Consider the following 16,313-nt stretch of genomic DNA (forward strand, 5'->3'; position numbering starts at 1 on the left):
GCAGTCTTCAAAATGTTCTGCAGAGGTACGGAAACAGATTTTTGAAGTGCTGGCTTGCCAAACAATTATTTTTAGAAGAAGGGAACTGTCTCTTGCTTTTTTTTTTTTTAAGACGAGAAAGATTTGTCCACTAGAAATTTGCAGAACTTGAGCAAATCTTTCTTCACACATGAAAGAGTTATATTTCTTTTTTTTTTTTTTCTGAACTGCATCTATTCTGGTTTTTATAGCGTGCCTGGTCCAAACTATCAAGCTTTCAGCATCATCTATTAAAAGTCTGTAAATTGGTAAGTCAATTTAAGTTTGGGTTATCTGTGTTTCTTTATTGCATTTCTGTGGATAAACAGCAGAAACAATAAATATAGATTAGGAATGGTGCATAAATTTCTAAGCCTGAAAAGTAACTTACCATGCAACCTACAATGCACAAATCTTGAATATCAAAGATTAATAAACCACTGAACACTTTCCCATTTTGAATTCCCATTGTGTAATTAAAAATACCCAGGTAATAAAGTTCAGAGATATTCCATCTGTTTAAATTCCCTGATTCTCCAAAAAGAGTAAGCCCTTCACCCTATAACACTGGGCAGAATTCCTTTTAAGAACTAAAGAAACACCCAGCACAATCATTACCAAAATGGAATATGTCCTCCTTTATTTTCTTTTATTAGAAACGTGTTTTATTATGTTTCAGCAAGGCAGAGAATAAATAACATCAATGTGTATTCAGCTTTGCAAAATAAACACTGCAAAAAAGGCTAACATTAGAAAATAATGCTAAAAAACGGAAACATTGCATTTTAAAAGCATCAGTGGTCTATTCAGCAGTGCCTTTTAAATTACCTTTGGCTGGATACAGCAGATATCAGAGGTCTGAAGGAGGTAGGATAGAGCTGTTAAGTTTGTGCACAGATATTAATTTCTTGTCTGCTCTGGGGCTTTCAGTCAAATAGTCGCTGCAACTTCTGACAAGAAATCTGTTTGATCAGAGATCATAACAGTACCAGTGTGTGTAAGTGTGTGCCCACAGACAAAAACAGCATTATCCCATCTCCTTGAAATCTCTGAAATACACAGATGTCATTTATTCATGTGCATATGGAGTCTGAGAGCCATTGCACACGGAAAGCATCTCAGGAAAGTTACAGCCGTAAATGGCATATTGTATGCCATTTGCAGCCGTAAAGCACTTACATTTACCTAAATGCAGCTGTAAAGAGCTGCAATTTAGGTAAAAATAAGTGCTTTATGGCCGCAAATGGCATAAAATATGCCATTTACAGCTGTAATTTTCCCACGATAGGCTAATGGCAGCTGCCATTAACGTATCACATTTTTTAGAAAGCCGGAGAGCGACTGTGCCAACTCTGGCGGACGTGGCAGGGCTCCGGAGGACTCTGCAGGGCCCCAAGTGGCCCGAGTTGCCCCGCAGCGCCCTCCATGGACTGGTCAGCGGGGGAGTCGTACATCCCTAGTTATAATAATAATTTATGTAATGTATTACATTCTTTGACATTTTGATGTGTCATTGTCATTTCAGTGTGTATGGAAGTCGCCTTGTGAGGGCAATGGCCTATAACGGGGATTCCTGTCGAACCTCTTTCAGCTTGAGGGCCGAATTCCATTTCAGAGAAGCTCTCAGGGGCTGCATTTCAGTGCTAGATGGGGTCAAAGCCAAAAGGGGTGGGGCCAAAAGACCTGCATATTTTACCTTAAAGCTCTTACTGCCAGCAACTAAGCCTTAAGAGAGCACATTTGCCTCTGCAGAACAACCAGGAAAACATCAAGTGGTCAGTGGCTGGGGGAAAGCGAAAGGAGGCACTGCCATCTCGGGAACCCCGGAGGGCTGGATTTGGTCCCCAGGCATGAGATTCGGCATCCCTGCCCTCAAAAGTGGCCTGTACGTTTCTTAAACACATACTTGCAATTGGAAATATCCATAAGTGAACCTTTGAAGCTCGTTGAGAATTTTTCCCTCCTCGTTACCGAAACCTGCAACGTCAGCTCCGCTAAACACTATTATCTCTGAGCCTCAGCTTGTCCACCAAACCATCAGTAATCAGCAATGTGGACATCATAATACCGACTTTCCTTACAACACTGGTGCTCAGACTTTTTGCCCAGGGCCTACTTGAGGGGGCTGAAAATTACTGAGGCTTGCTAGTCACAAAAAGGAGGCATGGGAGTGAACTAGGGATGTCAGAGAATTTCACCACGAATCTCGGGGAGGCCGAATGCCAGCGCATTCGGCCCCCCGAAATCGGTGGCGAAACGGTCTGCCCCCCCACCCCCCCCGGGACGGGACTTACCTTGGGCGAATCTTTCTGGTGGCGGCTGCGGCAGCGGCGGTTTGGTGGCGGGGTGGCGGCGGCGGCAGCTGCGGCGGCTGGTCTTCTGACTGGCCGCCGCCGCCATTTCCAGTAAAAAAAACAACAACACGTGATAGGCTACGTAAAGATTTACGTAGCCTATCACGGCTAGATTTTTAAAAAATACCGTGATAGGCTATGTAAATCTTTACGTAGCCTATCACAACTGAGTAAAAAAACAAAAACAAAAACGCGTGTACGCAAATGGCGGTGCCCATGGGTGCCACCATTTGCGTTCCTTATTTTGGCACGTCTAGTCTACGTAAACATTTACGTAGACTACGGCAAAAATAAGGGGAACGCAAATAGCGCGTTGTTGTTGTTTTTTTTAACTCAGCCGTGATAGGCTACGTAAACATTTACATAGCCTATCACGGCTGACTGCAGGGATGCAAATGGCGGTGGCTATGGCCGCCGCCGTTTGTGGACCTGGCTGGCCAGGATTCGGGAGGGGAGGAACGGAGCGCCTCCCCCCAGATCAGAATTTCGGGGGGGAGGGACGGAGCGCCTCCCCCCCCGGCCAGAATTTCGGGGGGGAGGGACGGAGCACCTCCCTCCCACCTCGAATCACATTTCGTTAAAAGGTAAGTGACTTTCGTACATCCCTAGTACCCAGTCCCCAAACTGCAGTGCAGGTTTTGATGATCCCTAGGTTTTGTGTGCGTCAGAGTGCCACTCCCCCCCCCCCGACCTTACCCAGCAGCAAAAATACAAGAAGAATATAAGAATTTTCAGCCCTTCATAAGATCCAAAATCACCTAAGCTAGCTCCCTCACTCTGCCCGTTGGTCACAAAATGGTTCCCTCACCTCACCTGTTTTAGTTTTTGTTTTTTTTTAATACAAAAGTGGGGGTCCCATCACAGTTTGTGGGCATGTCTTCTTTTTGAGACTCAACATTCAGGAGACTGAGCTGCTGACTGCTTAGGATTAAGATTGACTGAAAGCCAGGTGAGGGAAGGAAGGAAGGAGATGTCCCAGATGGCTCAGTTTGCAGCACCTGTGTCATTCAGGCACTTCTTCCTCCCTCTGCTGCACACAAAGGGGGCTAGTGGGGCTTCTGTCAGTACCCAGGTGCAATATGACTGGGTTGCTAAAGCATAAGCATATGCTCTAGAGCATAAGCTGGGCCAGTTACTTCTGCTTGTGTAGGGCCTTGAGCGGGAGGATGAGGAGGATCTGGTGGCAGCGGTGTAGTGGACCAGGGCTCACAGGGTTAAAGCGCTAAGACCTTTCGATTAGCAGGGATGCTGACATCACCTGCCACCCCCTTCGGGCTCCCCGACTCCCTCTGAGCTTAGCTGCAATCCGCACAGTAGCTGGGGACAGGATGGATTTTGCTCAGCAACAATATATTGTTGGGAGCTATCCTGGTTGTAATGCAAAGTATTTGGGGCTGGCTTTGTCTTGAATGGACAATTAAGACCCAACAACTTTACAGATGACCTGTGCCTGGTTGAGATGAAAATGGCTTTAACCCAGCTGCCCGTGGTTTTGGACCATTCTTGGGGTGTGTGACTATGAGGACTGTCAGGATGAGTGCCACTACAACTAGTGGGAAGACCAAAGAGGATCTGGCAGCCAAAAGCATGGACAGGCTGCAAATTTTGCCATCTCCTCTTCGTCCTGTTAGCTGTCTCCCTCAGTCACTGGGACACTGCTCCTGCAGGACTGGTCATTGCTGGCTTCTCAAGCCCCAACACCTTCTCAAGCTGCAATAATGGGCAGCTTGATTCAGCAGACACCACTGTTGACTCCAGCTCCCCTGGAGCGCAAGTCACAGCCACGAGGCTGGCAGCATCCCAGCAGCACCGGCAAGTGCAACAGGACAACAAAGAGGAGATGTGAGGGATCGCAGGTTGTCCTGCTCCAGGCCTGCCTCTAGACTGCTGCTGCTACTGGCAAAGTCCCTCTTCCATCTGGGCAAGCAGCAGCAGCAGCAGGAGGCACTTCCTTCTTCTTCGGCCCACTTCTTGCATGACTCATTCTGAGTCAACTCTTGCAGAGCATCTGCTCTCTGCTTGTGGAACACTGTGGTCTGATTGCACAGATAGATCACTTGGGGACCGATGGCGGAATGGCCCTGCCTACAGACAGGGACTGGACTAGAAGGGACTACACTGCAAGCTCAAAGTGGCTTAATAGTTATGCCCTCTCCCCAGAGAACTCTGGGAACTGCAGTTCTAGTGGTGGGTCAGGAGTTGGGCAATCAAGGTATCAAATAATTCATTATAAAAGCCGTGTCAATGGTTAGTGTTATGATGTGTGTGGGTTTTCAATTTCTCTAATCTGTGTTTGCAAACTGATAGTGGTGCTCAGCTCTGTACTGCCTTTCAGAAGGTGGTTTGTTCATTAGCTCCTTGGATGACTATATCCACATAGATGTAAGCAAATTGAGACTATTCTGCCCAATTAATTCCTGCTGCAAGAATATGTCCTTCCCATATATGTAATATGCTTTTTAAGAGTGCTAATCTAACAATACTGGAAAGTTCCCTCGCTGGCTGTTATGTGACTAAGATTGTGTCATACTTCTTTGCTGTATAAAAGCCAGTTATAGTGACAGTGCCTTCTTTCTGATGGTTTCAGTTCATTCCTGTAGCCTCCTTTTCACAGTAATTAGCCATTCATGCTCAAGTGAGGTTGCTCTCTGTACTCAAAGAACCCTTTTATCAAGGTAAAGCCACAGGATCAACCAAAAACAAATCTTTCAAGGGTTTTTTCAGGCTGCTTCAGAAATGATATATGCAGTAAACATGGATCTCTTGGTATTTGAGAACATGCTATAGGGAGCCATGGCCAGTTGGAGTTCATTCCTGAACCAATATATACCAGGAATGTTGAACCTCAGGTCTGGCGGCCAAATCCCATCCACTTGGGATCCCAATCTGGCCTCCAGGGTTCCCCAGATGGCCATGCCCCTGGCTCCCGCCCCTTTCCCCGACCACTGATCTTTTGATGGGTTTCTGGCCTTTGTGCAGTTTTTTCCCATTCTAAAAGGTTGAAATGCTTTTCCTAAAGCCTAGTTACTGGCAGTGAGAGCTTATTTTTGGTATGTTGGCCTCATGCCCTTTGCCTTCAACCCTGCCCACCACTGTAATGTAGCCCTCTGAGAGCTTCTCCGACATTGAATTGGGCCTTTGGGCTAAAAGAGGTTCAACATGCTTGATGCATACTTACAAGAAACATGTATTTTCAGATACAAATATCAGGGCAATATTCATCGTGGCAAAGAACTGTGAAACCTTTTTCATGACCCAAGGGGGCTTTAGACTTGATTTTCTCAGTCAGCAGCCCCTTGCGCTATGTGGCAAACTGCTCTTAAGGCCAAGGTCCACCATGCTTCCAGATGAAGGGATCCTAACAATAACAATCAGAACGCATTGCGCAGCTATTCTGTCTTTTCTTTCTTAACCAATTGCTGGGGTAAGAAAAAAAAAGGGGAAAGGGGTTGTGGGAAAACACATGAGGGTTAGAAGGTGATGTCGTCGTCTGTGCCCCCCATAACATACTGTGAATGAGGCAGGGCAATGGCACCATAGAAGCATCGTCTGGAAACAACCCCAGACTAGACATGACACAGCCACACCTATCTTTCCTCTGATATTCATTTTTAGCTCAAAGCAGCCTTTGGAAGCTGTGAGTTCAAATAAAGGAGCAAGGGTGGGGGTTTCTTTCTTTGATTTATTAGCCGCCCATCTGGCCAGCTATCTGGCCACTCTAGTCAGCATACAATACTAATAACAAATTTACATAATTTACCTTCTGATTTTGACTCTGAATCAGGGCTCCACCATGCATGCTAGACAGAACATTTAGTTTAGCCTCTTTTAGAATTATCTGATGGAAAACCATAGAAAGAAGTGCCTGGCCAGGAAGAGATATGTTTACAAAACTCGAGTAGCAGTTCTAGTAAGCCTGCTCAAGATTACTGCCTAGATTCTTTGTCACTGTCAGGATTAATTTAGAAATTAAGTAGACAAGATGGTGCCCCTCCATTCCATGTATAGAGGTCAAGCAGATCGGCATTTTGAATCTTAACAGTCTTACAAATGATGGGAAAGCATCCTCCACTACATCTGAGGTGAGCAGGCTACCTTAGGGGGTGTACTACAAGCTGTGTCACATGTACTCTTTCCTCCAATACTTCATGGCTCTCAAGCATCTGCTGTCTGAGGCGGCTGCCTCACTCATGCTAATGATAGGCCCAGCCTGAACTAAACTGCAGCCCTGAAGCTATCATGAGCCTTTCAGCTCATAATACAGGAATAATAGAATTTAGCTCCCCAAAACAGCACAGGAAGAACAGGTTAAGCCATCTCCCATAGCGCTGCTACTCTGATGAAATCACAGCCTCTTGCAGCTGTTTAAGGGGAAAAGGCATCTACTGACCCCATTATATCTGTTTCAGCTGGAAATCAGAACTTCAACCACACATTTCAGTGTCAAGAATGTAACTGTGGCTCCTCCAAGTGGCAGGGAAAGAAAGTTACAACACTGACTCTGTTCCAAACATCCAGAGCTGAACTCTGAGCAAACTTTATTTCCAGTGACTACTGGGCATCCAAGAGTCTCTGGTCTTGATATCTTGTTAAATAATAGGGTTTCTGAGCAACACAAAACACCAATATCATACAGCCCTTATACAAATGTATGGTGCGACCACACTTGGAATACTGTGTACAGTTCTGGTTACCACACCTAAAAAGGATATTGTAAAGTTGGAGAAAGTGCAGAAAAGGGCAACTGAAATGATCAAGTGGCTGGAACATCTCCTCTATGAGGAAAGGTTACAACAGCTGGGATTGTTTAGCTTTGAAAAAAAGTGAGTAACAGGAGACATTATAGAAGTGTACAAAATTATGCATGGTGTGGGGAAAGTGAATAGGGAGACATTTTTCTCCCTTTCTCATAATACTAGAACCTGGAGTTATCCTATGAAACTGATTGGTGGGAGAGTCAGGACAGTTAAGAGGAAGTACTTCTTCACACAGCGTGTAGTCCAACTATGGAATTTGCTACTACAAGAAGTAGTGATGATGTTCACCAATTTGGATGGCTTTAAAAGGGGATTGGGGAAATTCATGGAGGAGAAGGCTATCAATGACTGCTAGTCCTGATGGCTATATGCCACCTCCAGTATCAGAGGCAGTATGCCTATGTACACCAGTTGCTGGGGAACATGGCTGGGAGGGTGCTGTTGCACTCATGTCCTGCTTGTGGATTTCCTGTGGGCAGCTGGTTGGCCACTGTGTGAACAGAATGCTGGACTAGATGGGCCCCTGGTCTGATCCAGCATGGCTCCTCTTCTTTTGTTCATATGTTCTTATTTGGGAAGGACTAGAATTGAAGGGTGGCTTTATACCAGCATGTTTGTCACTTGGTGATTCCAGTATGTGTGAAACAGCCATGACAAGTCAAATATCACAGAGCTTTCGTTATTGCCTCATATCACCATGAATACAGCACATTTCAATTTGTTCAACTTCAAGTGACGGAGTGTACAATTCACTGACTGACGTACATACACCTATGTGTGAATCAATTCTAACAGAGCTCTACTTTGATTCCAAGGTTCACATTTGGCTTCCTGTAATTTCTTAAACAGACAACTCTCTGCTCTCATTTTATGCTTCCAGTTATATGTACCAAGTGGGAGTGGTGAATGTAGTCGGCACTGAGTGGTGCATTGGCTGTAGATCCACTGATTATTATAATCCTACTGCAGAGATAACTTGTTACTCCTGTGTCTTTGTGCAACACCTTTCATATTTACAAAATAAACTAAGAGAGCAATCCTATGGCCACTAGACAGAGTCTAGAAGGCCATAGGATTTCTTGGTTTCCAGGAACTGAGGTTGGAGGCAGCACTCCGACTGCAGTTGCCAGGAACCACGCTCCTCGCCCTGTTGTAGGCAGTGCAGTTCTCAATGGTCTCCGCACTGGGAAACTGAGCATGGAATGGGCGAATAGGGGGCATTCCCAGGGGAGGAGACTGCAGAAGCTGCTTATGCGGCTTCCTGTGCGCCGCAGAACCTCCCCCCCTCCCGCTCTGTGGCCATCTAGCCACAAAAGCAGGGCTGGCGGAGCGCAGAGGAGAGGATCCCCTCTGTGCTCTGCCTGCTCTGCACAGGACAGTTGGCTGCCTCCAACTTTGGAAGCAGCCGAGTCCGATAGGATTGTGCTCTAAGGGTGTAACCCTATGGTCCCTAGACATCGTCTGAGAGTCCACAGGATGGATGGATGGATTGACTGATTGATTGCTGTTACACTCATGTCCTGCTTGTGGGTTTTCCATGGGTTGCTGGCTGGCCACTGTGTGAACAGAAAGCTGGACTAGATGGGCATGATGCAGCGCGGCTCCTCTTTCGTTCTTAAATATAGAGTGCCTCTGAGCATATGCAGAATGCTTTTCTTTTACCACTGAGCCCTACAGTCTCCCCCACCCAATCTGTTCCTCTCCATACAACAATCCCTCCTCATTCTTCCATCCTCCAGCAACTCTTCATAAAAACAGATGTTCTGTTCTGTGCAACTCTCCTCTACCACCTCCTTGTTATGCACAAGCTCTCGTTGTATCTTCCTCCTCATAACTTCATTTGTGGCAAGACTTCACCAGGATTCAGCCAAGGAGTCTGTTTTCAAAACTAAAGCTAAGTTATGGAGAAACTCTGAGCATGTACGAAGTGCCTTTCCCTCACCACTGAAGCTGGAGTCCATGCAAAATGAAAAAACAAACAAACCTACAAATGGCAAAAAATGCATAGGACTGGGCTGAAAAAGTAGTCAATTCGTTGAACTGGAATCAGGTGGGCAGTGTATTAAGCCTGCAGTACTAGGTCCACAACTCAAGACTTATTTCTGAGTAAACATGCAGAAGATCAGGCTACAAGCCTCCCTGCAAAAGTAATTCATGCTGGAATCCTATGTACACTTTCATGGAAGTAATCCCCATTACACGAATGGGGCTTATGTCTGAGTAGGCATACACAGGATTGTATAAGTGAGCAGTATTTATCTCCCCTCCACTTCAAAAAAATTAACTCCCACTTTTATTAAAGCTTTCTGTTCATAGGAACATAGGAAGCTGCCTTATACTGAGTCACACCTTTGATCCATCTAGCTCAGTAATGTTGACACTGACTGGCAGTGGTTCTCCAGGGTTTGAAGCAGGATTCTTTCCTAGCCCTACCTGGAGATGCTGGGGACTGAACCTGGGACCTTCTGCATACCAAGCAGGTGCTCTACCACTGAGCTACAACCCTTTATATTGCTGGATAATGGCAAGTGACAAACAAAACAGCCCCAGATTTGTTCCTCTGCAACCATGTGAACCCACTTTTCTCAAAGACCTGGGTGAGGAGAAGAATGAGAAAAACCAACCCTCTTGTCTGTTTGTATAAAGTCAAATACAGTTCAGAACTTCTCTTGCCCACCAAAGAGAATTCTCTTTAAAAATTCCCCAAGATACGCTCTGGGTGGAATAAAGGGCATCTCTACATCAGCCTAAAATCCTGCATTTAAAACAGGGCTTTCTGCTTCCATTTTAAATGCAGGATCCCAACGACTCCCTTTTTCACCCGTTTCCTTTCCCCCCTCCCCTTTCCCCCTCCTTCTCCCCCATATCTGAGTCTTCCATGATCTTTCACTGATCTCACTCCTCTTCTTGCTCCTTCTCCTCTTTTCACAAAGGGAACTCAAGCAGAACACAACGGGGTAATCTGATAGCTCATTATCTGCGGTCTATTTAAAAACAGAACAAAAGGCATTTAGTGCAGGAGACGCCTTGGAGGATCACAGTGTCATGTAAAGAACCCACAAACTTCCATGAAGGAGCAATCTCAATCCCAGGATACAAGCTCGGTGTGAAGAAAGGCAAAGAAGAGAAAGTAGGGCCAGGATAGGGAAGGGAAGGGAAGGGGAAAAGAAGAATGGTGATTGGAAATAGAGGGGGGGAGAGAGAATTCCCCAAGTGAAATGGCTCCTTTCAGAGAGGTAGCACTTCAGAGGAATTTAGGATGCTGTGGAGGGTTTGTAAGGATTGCACATACTTAAATTAACTGTATGAGGTGAGGTGGTTGAAGGCTTTTTCTTGCTTTTTTAGAACTGTAAAACCTCTTTAAAACCACTTTCTGGATCATGATGTCACATAGTCCTAACCCTCCCTTCGGTATAATCTGAAGCCTACACCTATTTAACAAAAATTAAAGTGGAGGGGAAAAAAAGTTTGTGGAGGCTGATTGAATCCTTTGCTATGCTGAAGCTACTGAACTTCTGAAGAACCAAAAGTTTCAGTTGGGGCAGTGATATCAGAAGGCATGTGAAATACCACTATTTTACATGGAGTTCTTCCTGCCCTGCCCGCTCTCTCTTCAAAATTTCATTGCAAGCAAGCTCCCAACAGTGGCATGTAAGAGCAGAAAAGTAGGAGGAGAAAGAAAAAACAATGAGCAGACTGTGGAAGGACAGGTGGCAGTCCCCTCTAGTTTAAAAGGCTGGTGCTACAATCCCTATTGGTCTGCTAAGGCAGTGAGTCTGTCAGGTTTCCCAATCTCCCCAGCACACATGCTCAGGCATTCTGACACCGGACACCTAAATCAGTGAAATTTCTTTATTACAGGAAATCCCACAGCAAAAGCTTAATGGTTACACTCTTCAGAAATCATATAGTTCATGGGCAGTAGCTATGGGCTCTGTGTAATTCCAGACCAGTCCAAAGCTAAACACTACCACTGTGACCGAGATCCTCATCAACATGGTTTCCTTGCTGCCATCTCCATGGCTCTGAACACAAAGGAAGGGACTTGGAATTACCGGTGTATCTAACCCAGGCAATCCATACATGGGGTTCCAAACGCTGGACAAAGAATGGGAATGATTCCTGGAATGATTCCTCTGGCAATCAAGGGGTAAATTCTTGAAAGGCCTAAACAAAACTACACCCACAGAGAGTTAGTCCAACTTTGAATCTTTTGTTGTTAACTCCAGGCTACATGGTCAAGGCCTATCAAAACCAAGGGAAGGGTAAACCCACACACGCAAGAAGATCTGTGCCATCGCTTTTGCATTGGTAACTCCATGCTGCATGAATCTAGGCAGCGGAAAGCCCAATAGTCATAGATCAAACTCAGCCTGCTGGTACACTCAGCTGACAACAAAGACACACAATCCACAGCAAACGAGAGTTCAAGTCTCTGAAAAGCCTCACAGTACTTTTAATGGCAAGTCTTTAGCAATCCAAAGTTCTAATTAAGGGAGAGTCCACGTGTAGAATGCCTCCAAAAACCCAGATGATGATGGATCCAAACAGAGAAGGCTTCTGGCAATGAAGATGAGATGATCCTAGCAAAGGCTTTTCACCTTTGCATCAGCTTAAAAGGGAAAGGCGTGACTGTAAAACACTCCCTCAAAATTCATTGACAGACAAGGGCCTTTGGCCTTTCATCAAGGCCCCTGACTAAACAGGGCATCACTGCTCAGCCCTCCAGCATTGACGCTTCAACCTGGGTGACCCTTTGTTAGATAAAAAGTCCTTGCTTTCGGTTTAGAAGAAAAGAATGCCAGGCAGGCAGCAGTGGATCCAACACTATTTTATTGAATGTTTTGCAAAACGGGTGCAGAGCAGTCTGGACCCCGAGACACGTGTGCAAAAGCCCTTTATATCATATCGCTTCTATTGTTCTTACCAGTAACCAATGAAACAGTTAGTACATCGGCTCACTAAGTTAATATCCAATAAACAGTCACTATCAGCTTACCAAGCTGTTAGTCATGAGCGCGTCAGTATGATTCCCTTTTTGCTCCGCCTGTATTTTCCCGCCACTCGGGCTCTTACGTAACTTGAGACGCCAACGGTTATGGAGTCTCCTTTTTTTCCCCTAACAATTCCCTCCTTTAAGTCTTTATTCACATCTTAAAGCATTTAAAACGGAGTTTCTTTATCAGCACAATAAAGCAAGAGCATCTGTTTTGACAGAGCGGTTTCAATTAACCGCTGGGATAAGCCTCTAGCGCAGGGGATAATGCAACAACCAAATAACACTAAAACTCCTATCATCACTACAAGCGAAATAAGGATTGAGGCTGCTAGGTGTTTCCATTTTCCAAACCATCTCTCTAACCAGTCAGTCACGGGGTTGTTAATCCCTGAATTCTCGGCTAATTCTTCAGACAAGGTGGTGAGGCCCTGCAAAGCCTTTGTTACCGTGCCATCTGGGGTAGTGTTGTTAGGGATGAAGGTGCAACACCGTCCACCTAGCATGACACAAACCCCTCCTTTTTCTGCTAACATCATATCAAGAACATGCCGATTTTCCCAAGCCATTTGGCTGGTGGCATCTAGCTGCTCAGCCAATCCTTTTACAGCATCTCGAGTATAGTTTATAAACCTCTGTTGATTATAATAAACGTAATTGATCCAATCTACATTTTTGTTAATGGTCACCCACCAAAACAGGGTAGATTCAAATCCTGCAGAAATTTGATTTCTTCCTTTGAACTCGTCTGGCACTCCCCTTGGTACTCCTATGGAGTCAATATATATTTGATCATCAAAAGGGGTTACTGATCGTTTCTGCTGGGGTTGGCCAGTCTTCTCTGCTGGATGGTATGCAATTGAAAAGGGGACTGCCAACTGAACTAACCCACAAGCTCCGGACCAATTGGAGGGCAATACCTCATACAACTCTAGACCACCACAATACCACCAGAGATCAGCTCGTGGGATTGAAAGGGAATTATTCCTAAAGCGGGTGGAATTAACACATCTTACTTTACTCGTCAGGTTCCCTATACGCCCCTCTGTGTCTGCAAGGTTTTGGTGTATGCATCCGGTATGGTTTCTTCTTTGCAGAAAGACTGTGGAAGGTCTGACACGATCCTTTGATTTGAGTGGGGGGTATAATTTATTGAGGGTTTGGCATTCCTCCTCTCCCCATGCATCAGGGTGTTGGAACAAACGGATCACGCAGGTGAGGAGGGAAGGAGTGTCCCATCCCAGTGGAAAGGGCAGCACCTTTGCTACAGATCTCCCTGTGGCACAAACAAAACAGTCAGACTTATTTAAAGACTTGGCTGTATACTTTATCCACTCTAACCACACATTATCAGTTTCCTCTGTTATTGGGATCCCTAACCTGGTTCTCCAGGGACGCCTCTCTTTCTCAGGGATCTGTACCAGAAGTGATCTGAGGGGTGTTGGTGTGACATTTCGGGGTTTTATCTTAAAGCTGTCAAGCCCAAGTCCTTGAGGTATCACCATCCACGTTAATATTTCTTTAACTAACATTACCAACACCACCCACAATACTTGCTTCATATTACAAGTTTTTTGTAATTCGAACCCGAGCTTTTCCCAGCTGTTGTGACTTGTATATTACAGGCGATTGTGGCTCCTGGATGGCTTCTTCGCCTGTGTCCTTGGCAGCTTCCAGAGGGGTGCCAGGGAGCAAAGGACCGTTGCCTGTGTCCTCCTGTTCTTTCCAGGTGACAGAAGGAAGCGAGGGTCGCTTAAATGGCTTTATCCGGCTGCAATGTGTCCATTTACTAGAACCCACAAGCTTTACACACGAGTGGCTGGTTGGTCCCACCAAATAAGGCCCCTCCCACCCTTCCTTTAAAGCTTCTTTATTCCACTTTTTCAGCAACACCTCGTCTCCCGTCTGGAAGAGATGGATAGGTGCATCTAACGGCAGTCTCTGAAACGGAACAGAATAAGCTCGTAGCTGTGAAAGAACAGACTGTAGAGAAGTCAACTGATCCCTTAGCATCTGATCACCCACCTCCCACTTGACTTCCTCCCTCCTTCCGCAGTGTACCCGAGGCGGGAACCCAAACATCAGTTCGAAGGGGGACAATTTTATGTCCTTTCTTGGCATCCTTCGAAGCTTCGTTAAAGCTATTAGCAGAGCCTCAACCCAAGTGAGCTTCACCCCTCATTGGAGTTTGGTTAAAGTCTCCTTGAGGCTCCGATTGATTCTTTCAACCTGTCCACTTGCCTGGGGCCTCCAGGGGCAATGTAAATGCCACTCTACTCCCAGAGCTTGTGCCAGCCCCCGTGTAATAACTGAGGTGAAATGTGAGCCCTGATCGGATTCTATAACTTCGGGCAGGGAGAACTGGGGCACCACCTCCTGTAACAATTTAGCAACAACAGTTTTAGCTTGGCAGTTCCTACATGGAAACGCCTCTACCCACCCTGTCATTTGACATACTATTACAAGCAAATACCTGTAACCCCTACATGGTGGCATCTCAGCAAAATCAATCTGCGCCCTCTGGAAAGGATAGTAGGCCCATGGTCGCCCTCCTTTTGGAGGAGGAGATGCCCTGGGAGGGTTGGTTTTCTGGCAGACTTCACAGGTTGCGGCTAGTCGGTGGGCGCATACAGTTAAGCCAGGGGAGACAAACAGCCTCTTGCAATAGTCGATCATGGCTGATGTTCCAGGGTGTCCAAGAGAATGGTGAACTTGTTCTAGAACAACCCTCTGCAGGGTCTGTGGAAGAAGCAGTCTTCCATCTGTCATCTGGATCCATCCGTCATCGCAGGGACTTATTCCGTGTTCTTGTGCCATCCGTAACTCAGCAGAGGAGTATGTGGGGCGCTCCTTTCTTTTGGGTAGAATGAGGAATGTTCCTTGGATTCCCTCTCTGGCTGCTCTTTTTGCGGCCTCATCTGCCTTCTGGTTTCCCTGTCTCCATTTTTCCTCTTTTTCTTTCTCATGGGCTCGGACGTGGACAACAGCTACTTGTGAGGGTAGCTGGAGGGCATCCAGAAGATCCACTATTAGGCCGCCATTAGCCACTGGAGATCCGTTTGCTGTAAGGAATCCCCTCTCTTTCCACAGTTGCCCATGAGCATGCACAACGGCGAAGGCATTTTTGCTATCGGTATAAATATTTACTCGCTTTCCCTTGCTGGCTTGCAGGGCTCTTGTCAGGGCTACCAGTTCAGCGGATTGGGCGGAGAAATGAGGAGGCAGCCTTTCCTCGCGCACACTCTCCTCTAGAGTAATGACAGCCGCGCCTGTGTAGCGCCTTCCATCCAGCATATAGCTAGATCCATCTACAAACAGATCTCTGGCTCCCTCTATTGGTTCATCCTCAAGGTCCGGTCGGCCTTTGGTGTCTAGGTCTAATACTTCAAGGCAGTCATGATCTGGGAGTCCTGATCCGTTTGTGCCCAGTAATGTTGGCAGTAGTGTGGCGATATTAAAGCTGGAGCAAGCCTTAAAAATGAGGTTTTCGTTTGTTAGTAAACCTATTTCATATCGGGAATGCTGGGCTGGGTTGAGAAATTTGCTTCCTCCTCCTGATCCCAAAATTTGTGGCACTCCATGCGGCACCCAAACTTCAATGGGTCCTCCGATTGTCATTTTCTCGGCTTCGGTACAAATCAGAGCTGTTGCCGCTACTGCCCTCAGGCAACTTGGCCATCCTCGTGCTACGACATCTAGGACCTTGGAATAATATCCCACTGGTCTCCAAGAGGGCCCTTTTCGCTGGCAAAGCACTCCCGAAGCTATGCCCTTATTTTCATGCACATAAAGTCTAAATGGCCGGCTGGGATTTGGTATGGCTAGAGCAGGTGGTGACACAAGAGCAGCTTTAAGACTGAGAAAAGACTTATCCATTTCCTTAGTCCATTTCCATTTATCCAGTCTATCTTTCTGCAGCGCCTCATACAGCGGCCGCGCTGTCTCCCCATAGTTTGCTATCCATAGTCGGCAGAATCCGGTCAACCCCAGGTAGGCCCTCAATTCGCGGGGGGACGTAGGGACAGGAGTGTCACGGATGACTTCAACTCTTTCTTGCCCTAGGCTCCGAGTCCCTTTAGTTATGTGGTAGCCTAGGAATTTTACAGTTGGTTGGGCCAACTGTACCTTTTCTTTTGACACTTTATACCCCCCCCCCGCTAGATAGTTGAGGAGGGAAACCGTCCCACT

General features: G+C 46.2%; 2 protein-coding genes across 3 annotated transcripts in view; both read left to right on the plus strand.

The window, feature by feature from the left end:
- LOC146344752 (C-C chemokine receptor type 5-like) overlaps positions 1-16,313 on the plus strand; it is a 24,905-nt gene continuing 8,592 nt past the window's right edge. For both annotated transcript variants that reach the window (XM_084858157.1, XM_084858156.1), the window contains exon 1: positions 1-287. The gene's annotated coding sequence lies outside the window, so the exon portion shown is untranslated. The remainder of the gene's footprint in view (positions 288-16,313) is intronic.
- TOPBP1 (DNA topoisomerase II binding protein 1) overlaps positions 211-16,313 on the plus strand; it is a 66,097-nt gene continuing 49,994 nt past the window's right edge. The window contains exon 1 of the mRNA XM_084858147.1: positions 211-287. The gene's annotated coding sequence lies outside the window, so the exon portion shown is untranslated. The remainder of the gene's footprint in view (positions 288-16,313) is intronic.

This window comes from Heloderma suspectum, chromosome 5 (genome assembly GCF_057233095.1).
Source record: "Heloderma suspectum isolate Gila_16-S chromosome 5, 16-S_ref, whole genome shotgun sequence".
Taxonomy (NCBI): Eukaryota; Metazoa; Chordata; class Lepidosauria; order Squamata; family Helodermatidae; genus Heloderma; species Heloderma suspectum.